The 8038-nt window shown below is 45.5% G+C and overlaps 1 long non-coding RNA gene across 1 annotated transcript in view; it reads right to left on the bottom strand.

The window, feature by feature from the left end:
* Positions 1–6728, bottom strand: part of LOC311595897 — a 21985-nt gene extending 15257 nt beyond the window's left edge. Inside the window, exons 1-2 of the long non-coding RNA XR_014778605.1 lie at positions 6584–6728; positions 3644–3721 (exon numbers count right to left, since the gene is read on the bottom strand). This is a non-coding gene — a long non-coding RNA (uncharacterized lncRNA). The remainder of the gene's footprint in view (positions 1–3643; positions 3722–6583) is intronic.
* Positions 6729–8038: the final 1310 nt, after the last annotated feature.

Genomic DNA, 8038 nt, shown 5'->3' with positions numbered 1-8038 from the left:
GAGTAGGAAGGGAAAGACTTCTCAGGTTTCCTTCTTGAGCAGACACGCTGGTTCTAACCCCATGATGCATTAAAGGACTAGGTTCTTTGGGTTCAGCACAGCACAGCTTTGGATTGAGCCAGGCCAAGATTTTGGCGTGAGCCAGTTTTGAGACCTGAAATTTAATGCACTAGCGGGGGCAGCCAGTGGTAGCTCTCGCCCCTTTCCAGCTGTGACACTTAAATGTGGGTGTGGGGGCTCACGCACTGCGTTCCACTGCCACTGCTGTCTCAGTAGAGACCAAAATGGTGTAGATTTCAGACCCTAAAGCTGTTACCATGCGGCGGGCTCTGATCTTGACTTCAAAGCCCAAACAGAGTCGGAGTAAACCTGAGAACTTACTGCCTGTGTTGGGAGGTCGTGGGAGTCATTTCAAAACCACTGTACTCCTGCAGTGAAGGACACTTGCATTCAGGGACCCTGTTTGTGCTCCCCCCAGGAACGTGCGTCAGGGGCAGACACATTCCTGAGCATGCTTGGTGAAGGGGTATGTTTCCCAAAACAGCTGAAGTCATGCACGAAGGAAAGAGGGTGGGTGTGGACACATTTGGGGCATGCTAAGCTGAAGATCTTGGAACACGTGTTTGAAAGGCTGAAATGGGGACGGGGCGCTTCTGGACATGCTCATCTTAGGTTATAAAGATAGTGGTCTCAGGAACACGAGTGGGCATGCCCAGTCAGAATCCTAGATACAGAAGGACAGAGAGCCTCTAGGCATGCTAAGCTTCCTCCACACTTGAGGGGGTGGTGAAGGGAGCAGGGGAGGAAAAGAAGTTAATATATGAGTTTAAAATATGAGCGTCAATAGGAATTTATTTTAGAAATTTGCCACTAGGGGTGTGTGTCTTGCTTTTGTGGCCAAGGAAAGTACATGGAGCAAGTCTTGCCAGAAGGCAGATGTTCTGGAGGAGAGGACCAGGCTGTTCACTGTCATGGAAAGAAAACATTTAGAGGTTTGAGTTCACCCTGGCTCAAACCCTACAGCACTAATGGACATTGAGAGAGAGAGAGAGAGAGAGAGAGAGAGAGAGAGAGAGAGAGAGAGAGAAATCTAAAGATGGGTGACTTCTGGAAATAGATGATCTGAGGTGGACATTATGGATGCCTCTTTTGGAATGGCAAGGAACCAGAGGACATTCTATGTGACGAATGGGAAATGACTCCTTCCGTGGGACACCAACAGCTTCCTCTCGCTACTGTAATCCTCACTAGTTCAAGCCCATGGCAGCGGGAATGCAGATGATCTACTCCCTGTAGCAGGGACCGTCAATCATTCAAGCATGCTTGGTGCCGACCACAGCCCTATGGTGACTCTCTGGAAGGACGCTGCTGCCTAGTGGCTGGCGTGGCAGTGCCGCTAAACCCCGTGGCAGGGGCTCAGGAGCTTGCCCATGGAATAACGTGCTTACTGTACAAATATGAGAACCCGAGTGTGATCTGTAGCACTCACGTAAGAAGCTAGGGGTTATGATACACACGTGTAACATAGTGCTGTGGAGACAGAGACAAGCGGATTCCTAGCCAGCCCGCCTAGCCTAGCCTTAGATCCTAGTGAGAGGTCCAGTCTCAAAACGTGAGGTGGGTGGCTGCTGAGGAGTGACAGCCAAGGTTGGTCTCCACATGCACATGCATATACACACACCTGCACACGTACAACACACACATACACACACGAATGAGAGAGGGGGGGGGCGAATGCCTTACATTCCAGTTTTAGCCAAGCAAACCCATCCCAAGTTGCTCATGTTTTACAATGGCATCATTTCTCAGTTGCGTGGGCTGTTTAGCCATACAGTTAGCAAGGAGCGCTGAGTCCTTTTGAAGTTTATCTGTTTTTCTTTTTTCTTTTTTGCTTATTATTTGGTTAAGATACTAGGGACAAACTTATTGGCTAAAATATTTGTAAGTCAAATATTTATAATTGCATCACCCTTCATGTAAGAAAAAAAAAAAAAGAACTCAATGAACAGTCTGTGAACCAAAGGTCAGAGTAAATCAACCGGAAAGGCGGGGCTTCTTCCAGGTTGATTTATAATTTGTATGTGTGTGTGGGTGCATCTGTCCATCCATGTGTGTGTGTGTGTGTTGTCTGTGTTTTTGTGTGTATTTTAAATACAGTCAATAGAAGCAACCAAAAGATGTGCTTGTTGTTATTGTATGGCCATCTGGAGAGGTGACTTTTGCTCCGTCCTTGGAGTACTGTGGTCTCCACAGTAAGGTGGGCCTGTGGGAAGCTGGAATACCCATAGCCTTGAACATGTCCAAAGCCCAGCTCTGTCAACCTTTCATTTCAAAAAACATACTTCAAAGCCTTTGACACATGAGGAATTCTGAAAGGGGGGGGGCAGTTCTATGTTAGGTCACCCCAGGAAGGGTGATATTGGGCAAACTGTTAAAGTCCACGTGGGGGCATCTGAGAACATACAGACACAGCAAACAGGCTGCGTGCCCAGGGCAGGGGTGGCCGCTCACCTAGAGAGGGCAGGGGTGGCTCTCTGTTGATTTGTAAGGAGGTGCCTTGCTAGCTAGGGATTGTTGTCTTCCTATGGAATGGACTGTGCTCTTGAGACAGATATTAAGAGGGCATGTAGAGCTCCCAAAGCACGCCTGCCACTACCCTCGGAGTCAGAAGCAGGACCACACCCAGAAATACAGCCAACAGGAAAACCACTAAGGGAGAGGTGGGCAGAGATTCTGAAACTCACTCTCTGGGCTCTGGGGGAAAGAAAGACCAGGCTCCACTTTCTCCTCTGGCCCTAAAGGTCTCAGTTAAGAGGAGGCCAAGAAGATGGCACCTGTGGTAAAGCCTGGGGTTCAGGCCCTGGGGGTCAGACCTTTCTCAAGGTTGACTTTGGGTCCCTGGCCCATGACCAGCCTTGAGAGGACAATGACTTACCTCTACCCGAGTCCCATCTCAGGGTTGTGGCTACCTGAGAATTGTAAGGTGGTGTCTCTGTCATCCTATGGTCAGCCTTTATAAAGGTGTACAGCAGAGTAAGAGGGCAGAGGCTCCGATCCAGGTGACAGAGAAGCACAGACACTCCAGGGATTCAGTTCTAAGGACCCATATGACTGGTGACTTCGGTGGGCTTCGCTGTCAGCTCTTGGGGTCATACAACTTGGTTCTGACCTTCTCCACTTTGGACAACACAGAAAAACTCTATCTTAGCTTTTACCACTTCAGGTTTGAGAATGTAATGGTGACGACCTTTTTAGGCTGTTGTGAGAATGAAATGCGCTACTTCATGTCAGATGTTTCCTAGTGTTCAGTGTTATTGTTGGATTTGCCAAGAAAGGCGGTGTGTATTGAGATACGTATTCTGTGTCTGGAGCTTTGGCATGTCTAGGGAGCACGCTGGAAGTGTGTGTGCCTTATCTGAGATTGTGCATAATCAGTTTTTAATTTTTTCATTGATTCTTTGTGAGTTTAACATCGTGTTCATTTCCTCATGCCCTCATATCTGCCCTTGCAACGTCCCCCCTAATTAAATCACACATAAACAAACAAACAAACAAACAAAACAAAGCACAGAAAACATCTTGTGGAAGCTGTAGCGTGTCACAGTGTGTCCCACAGGATATCCCTCTGTCCACACATAGTTACCTGCAAATGTTCATTAAAATGAGTCACTGGTCTCGTTAAACAGCATCACTGCGGTGCAGCTCACATTCTGTTATATGCCTTATATGGGAAGTGAAACAGATTGCAGTTCTGTAATACTGGCTGAGATCAAAATCATAAGACAGTCAAAAGTTAAGATTTCCCACAGTAAGAATGACATTTTGTTATTTGATATATAATTGTATATTAATTATACAGAGGAACTAGCTTAAGTTAAACATTCTGTAATCATTCCATTATTGTGACTTATGCCTCTTTCATGAAGATATTCAATAGTTCTGAGTTCATAGAGCATGGTAAAATTATATCATCATACTCATGATTGTTTACAAGGGGCAAAGTAAAATTATTGTAAAAACTCGACATTTTAACAAAGAATAGATGAAGAAGCCTACTAACTTATAAGATAAATAAAAAATATGATATATGAGCCTGGTGTGGTGGTGCACAGCTGTAATCCCAGCACTCGAGAAGGCAGAGGTAGACAGATCTCTGTGAGTTTGATGCCACCCAGGACAGCCAAGGCTACACAGAGAAACCCTGTCCCAAAAAAACAGAAAAAGAAAAAAGAAAAAGAAAATAATGTGTATCTGTAGGCACAATTTATTCTGTGATTCAAATGCTGATTTCTGCCCCACCCCCATATGTTGTATGAACTGCTCCCCAATTGTCCCCCTTGTATGCCAATAAAGCAGCTTATAGCCAATCACCGAGCAGGGGAGAGAATAGGGCTGGACTTCCTGCCAGCCAGGGGAGGAAGAGTTAGAACAGGAAGCCAGGGGATTCAGCCACAGGCAGAGCTGCGGGAGAGATAAAGATTTATCTGCAACAAAGAAAGAACTAAAAAGCAAGTAACTTGGGGATTTTTGGCAAAGATGGAGTCAGGATAACATAGAGGGTTAAGAACAGACTTAAGCTGCTCAAGATAGTGTTGTAAAGCTTATTTTTAAACTAATATAAAAATAGCCTAAATTAGTTCCATGATAACTGGGTTAAGAGAGAAACTAAGAAACACACAGTTTTATAAAAATAGCACCAACAAATGTTGTATTTTTATGGTTTTAATTTTTTATAATCTGAATAAATGGATACAATTGTATTAGAAAAATACAAACCATTGTAATATAGATCCTATTACTCTAGAAGAAGCAGAAATTATGCAAGTAAACAAAGAATATTTAAAGAAATGAAAATTCTACCCACGAGATTCCAGTATAATATTTTTAGGGGGCTCTTACCTCTTTTTCCCCCACTGCATCTCTCTCTCTCTCTCTCTCTCTCTCTCTCTCTCTCTCTCTCTCTGTCTCTGTCTCTCTCTGTCTCTCTCTGTCTCTGTCTCTGTCTCTGTCTCTCTGTCTGTCTGTCTGTCTGTCTCTCTCTGTCTCTCTCTCTCTCTGTCTCTCTCTCTCTCTGTCTCTGTCTCTGTCTCTGTCTCTCTCTCTCTCTCTCTCTCTCTGTCTCTCTCTGTCTCTGTCTTTCTCTGTCTCTGTCTCTGTCTCTCTGTCTGTCTGTCTGTCTGTCTGTCTCTCTCTCTGTCTCTCTCTCTCTCTGTCTCTGTCTCTCTGTCTCTCTGTCTCTCTCTCTCTCTCTCTCTCTCTCTCTCTCTCTCTCTCTCTCTCTCTCCAAAAGGAGATTTGTTGTTTCTTGGGGCTGGAGAAGTAGTTTAGTGGGGTCTCTCTGTCTCTCTCTCTCTCTGTCTCTCTCTCTCTCTCTCTCTCTCTCTCTCTGTCTCTCTCTCTCTGTCTCTCTCTCTGTCTCTCTCTCTGTCTCTCTCTGTCTCTCTCTCTCTCTCTCTCTCTCTCTCTCTCTCTCTCTCTCTCTCTCTCCAAAAGGAGATTTGTTGTTTCTTGGGGCTGGAGAAGTAGTTTAGTGGGGTAAAGCACCTACTGGTGCTGGGACTAGGTTCAGTTCCCAGCAACTCTTGTTGGCTCATAACCATCTGTCACTCCAGTTCTAGAGGATCTGATGCCCTCTTCAGGCCTCTGCAGGCACTGCATGCCTGTAGTGCACATACAGACAGGCAGGCAAAACACATACATAAAGATAAATAAAGCTTAGAAACATTTTAAAAGGGAGTTTGAAAGTTTGAACAGAAGTACCGAGCAAGAGTGGACAATGCTGATCTCAGAAGATACAGGTTAGCTAGTGAAAATCTCCGTGTCAAGCAATGCATGTCTTCCTGTGAATTATTGGCCAGGAAGGTCCAAAAGTCACCAAAATAACACCGACTGTTACCACTGCTCTTGTTTGCTCACCATAACTAGATGATAAGACCCGTAGGTGAAGACACTACTCCATTTGGAGGCATAAAATAGAGAAAATAATCTCACCCTGCCCAGGAAGCTCTCTTCCTGATGGTCAGCTTACCTTAAGCCGGAGAGTGCTCCTGCTGGGGTCAAAGGTACCCGTGGTCTTACCCAGTGCTGGACCCTGCATTTAACTCTGACCCCGTGGCAAAACGTGCTCACTGCTGTATTAGTGGCCTGCCAACTATGGCTTAACCAACCGCTCCACAGGGGGGATTTCATGACTGGAATTATAAACCTAGTCAAAAGCCCGTAACTGGGGCAGTCATAGGCCCTAGCAACGTGTTACTTATATTTCCATCGCTTTGATAAAACACCGTAATGTAACCTTGGTTGCAAGCCAAAGCAAGCGGTGTTTATTTGGGCTTATGGTCTTAGAGGGTTAGGGTTCACAGCAAAGGCAGAGGCAGGAACAGCTGAGAGTCCGTCTTGATTCAGAGGCAGGAGGCAGAGACCACACTGGGAATGGCGCCAGTGAAACACCGGCTGTAACAAGGCCACACCTCCTAACCACGCCCCCAAACAGTTCCACCAACTGGAGACCAAGTAGTTAACTCGGCCCATGTGAGCCAAGGGGGGACATTCTCATTCAAAACATAACAAGTGGGAAACTTACTGTTGTTATTTTGTTAAATGACCTTGCAGTCGAATGGCATCCTACATCTCTACGTCCATACCCATAGGTTAAGGCAGCTCTTGACTTCGGTCAGAGAAACTGCTTTTTGCAAGGGCCAGTGGTTAGCGCAAAGACTCATAACTTGTCAAAGGGCTGAGTTAAAGGAACTCCAGGTGCTCAGCTGCGGATGAGTCAGCTTGCCAACACCCCACACACGTCATAGAAGAGCGTTTGGCAAGAGTGTAGGGTCACCGTGTGAGAAGCAAGCTGTGAATGCCAGCTTGTGTACGTGACATAGCTGTTCCACATACCAACTCACACCACTGTGTTACCTGCACAGATCAAGCCAGTTTAAGTCCCAGGTCGGGACGTGGAGGAGCCCCAAGACCACACTCAAGTTAGAGAAGCTACAGGAAATTGACGGATGTGAAGGAAAGGAGAGGGTGGAGGTGTGGCCATAGATGTCGGCCACATCTCCATGGATAATGGATGTGAATGAGAGGAGAAGGTAGGTGTGGCCATGGATAGGTCAGCCATGTCCCTGTGGATAGTCATCCATGTACGTATATGCAACACTAAAGGAACTTGAGGTCAAAGTCGTAGCAAAAATAAATAAATGGAAATAGGACATGAGCCTTGCATGGAATGCAGGGGTGCGTCCCTGGGTGGGAGTGGGTGAAGGAAGACAGTGGTGGACGGGTATGATCAATGTATGCTGTACATTTGTATAGAACATCCAAAGGGTATGATCAGTGTATGCTGTACAAATGTATACACGTTTCAAAGAGTAAAAAGTATTATTTAAAACACATTTTTCATCATCAAATGTTGAGTATTTGCTTTTGCTTTTGCGTCTAGCTCTGAGTCTGAAATGGACAGATAGGAATTTCAGTATTTACTGTTTACCGATTCAAACATCACTGTCTTGGTCTTTCCTGACTCCTTTCATTTCTGCCTTTGGAACATCCAGCTGTTTGACTATAGTTGTCTGTGCATCCTGGGCTTGGATAAGACACTCCCTGGTCACATGGACAGCGTAGCAGAGTTCCATTTGCCACTCTTCTGTATTAGTGTATTAATTTTAAGTTAACAACATTAAGGAAGATCTAAAATCAGTTGCTCTTTAAGGAAAAACTACCAACACACACACACACACACACACACACACACACACACACACGTTGTAAAACATAAAACATTATGGACCGTGGAAATGCTGGGCAGTGATAAAAACTGATCACCTTTGTGCCTCATGGTAACTGAGAAAAAGGATTCCAATTACATCAAGGTTTCTTATGGGCAAACCTGAGCCTCTAAGAAGCTCGTTTACCCATCCAGGGCCACTGAAAAGAGTTCCTTTTAGATGGTGCAGTCTTCCTTGGCTCTATCTGAAGTACCCCGTGTGCCTGCTATGGTTTGGGTCTCCAAAGCTCTCCAAAAGCCCATGTTAAATTT

This window comes from Acomys minous (genome assembly GCF_964271855.1).
Source record: "Acomys minous genome assembly, chromosome: 4".
Taxonomy (NCBI): Eukaryota; Metazoa; Chordata; class Mammalia; order Rodentia; family Muridae; genus Acomys; species Acomys minous.
Note: the sequence above shows the minus strand (reverse complement) of the source record. Positions and strands in the feature narration are given on the sequence as shown.